The 2167-nt window shown below is 43.6% G+C and overlaps 1 long non-coding RNA gene across 1 annotated transcript in view; it reads right to left on the minus strand.

Moving 5' to 3' along the window:
• Nucleotides 1-1791: 1791 nt before the first annotated feature.
• The window catches only part of LOC145410988 (uncharacterized), a 2376-nt gene continuing 2000 nt past the window's right edge, over nt 1792-2167 (minus strand). The window contains exon 3 of the long non-coding RNA XR_013899355.1: nt 1792-2167. This exon is cut by the window's right edge and continues 55 nt beyond it. This is a non-coding gene — a long non-coding RNA (uncharacterized LOC145410988).

Raw genomic sequence — 2167 nt, forward strand, 5'->3', positions numbered from 1 at the left:
GTGGGTAGCATCGAGACAGACTGAGAACACACACCTAAGAGACTTACCAACAGAGTGCCCAGTGAAATGAGCCATCCACCCATTAACATCTCAAAGGTCAAATGCATCTGGTATTCAGTAAACATCGCCCAGGGTCGCTTCGTCTCAAGGATGTTTATTAAAAACTTTGGTCAACATAACAGCCCCCAGGTTATAAACAGGAAGTCTCTGATTGTCATGAGGCTCACCTGCTTGATGGGAAAATCCAAACAAAACGGTAAACATCTGTGTGTTATTGTCTGTTTAGCTGTTACTTTATCCATCCACTTGTCTATCACTCACACATACAAACTAACAAACACACGCGCACACACACAAACACATACAAACGCTAGTACATACATAAACTTACGCGGTCATACACACGAACAGAAGCAAAGGCACTATGTATTATATTTATACATTTCTTTATTTACTTACTAACCTCCCATCCGTCCCTCTTTCGCTCCACCTTCCCTCACCTTTTCTCATCATCCCTACTCTTCCCAAAGATTCTCTCTCCTTGTGTCTCTCTTCTTCCCTCCAGTCCTTTCTCTCCAACCCTCCCTCCCGCCCCTCAGTTACCTCCGGATACTAATACTTTCCCCAGGTTAATGATGAGAAGTTTATCACCTGAAATTCCGCCTCGTAGGTAAATAGTTGCCGAGCACGGGGTTGGAGCGCTGTGATATTTAGGAAACATTTTTTAATAAGAGACAAGGGAGCAGATTCTTTTATTTTCGTCTCCCCTTGCCCTTCTGGTCACTGGGGCTAATTTCTTGGGCATTTTTCTTGAAGGTATTTAGGATCTAACATTTAATTTTGGGAAAAGTTTGGTTCCCTCTTTACATAACCCACTTCTCACCTCACAGCCTCCCCTTCCCCCAGTCCCCCCTCCCCCCAGTCACCCCCCAAGTCTCCCCTATCCCCCAGTCTCCCCTCCCCCCAGTATCCCCCTCCCCCACCCCCTATTCATTCACCTAGCCTGGCCTCACCACATCATCTGCCTGAAGAGAAACAGTGAAATCAAATCAATAGGCATCTTCCGTTTAATGCCATAAATAATAAATAAAAGCAAGAAAAACAAACGAGGCAATCAATTAGCCTAAACGATGTACAAACAGTGGCAAAAACGACTAACAAATAAAAGGACAGGTAAGCAGCATTTACTGTAATTCCTAGACTTTCAGTAATTCAGGGAAGCAATTATTCACACACACACACACACACTCACACACACACACACACACACACACACACACACACACACACACACGTAAAGTACAGAGAGAGAGAGAGAGAGAGAGAGAGAGAGAGAGAGAGAGAGAGAGAGAGAGGGACTGTCAGTACGATTACTTCCCGAGAACTGACACATCAAACATTCCTTCACCACACTAGGAAAACTTTGATGTGTTTTCTCCTTTCTCTCTCTCTCTCTCTCTCTCTCTCTCTCTTCGTCACTTCCCCTCCCCCCCCGACTTTCCCTTTCTTTCTCTATCAGCCACAAATCCCCCGATTCTTCTCCCTCCTCCCTCTCCCCTGTGTGTGTGTGTGTGTGTGTGTGTGTGTGTGTGTGTGTTATTATTTTCGCCACCAAAACATAGTGCGTCCAGTACTAGTTTCTAATTATATATGTCATTTACAGTTAGAAAGAAAAGTAAAGGAATATCTTGTAAATGAAACACGGTTAAATTTATGACACATATAATATCTTGTAAATTTCCACGGTGATTCATGGAGCTACGATTATGATGTCAAAATTCTATTACTCTCTTCAGTCCAGTGACGTATATTCTATTTTATTCTTGCGCCTACGTTTAATTTCATCCATTGTAAACGTGCAATAATAATGTACAAGAACATAAGGAGTTAGATATAGCCTTCATTAACCTCTACGTAAATACAGGTGTCTGGAAGAGGCAAGAGTAAACAAAAACACACCATCGTACTGAATGAGTGTAAATTTTTTTCTTTATTTCCTTATCAGCAACTCCTCTCTTCTCTAACACCTCCCTCTGGATCAGCACCTCCCATCTGCAGCTTCTCCTCTGACTCAGAGTCTTAGCCTTTATACTGGGTGCAGCAGATGAGCTTGGTTGAGTTGCAGAGGCCGGGGTAAGTGTGCACGGGGGAGCAACTACCAGGGGGC

The sequence above is a fragment of the Coenobita brevimanus genome, chromosome 87 (assembly GCF_032717465.1).
Source record: "Coenobita brevimanus isolate Jiangsu-jjx chromosome 87, ASM3271746v2, whole genome shotgun sequence".
Lineage (NCBI taxonomy): Eukaryota > Metazoa > Arthropoda > Malacostraca > Decapoda > Coenobitidae > Coenobita > Coenobita brevimanus.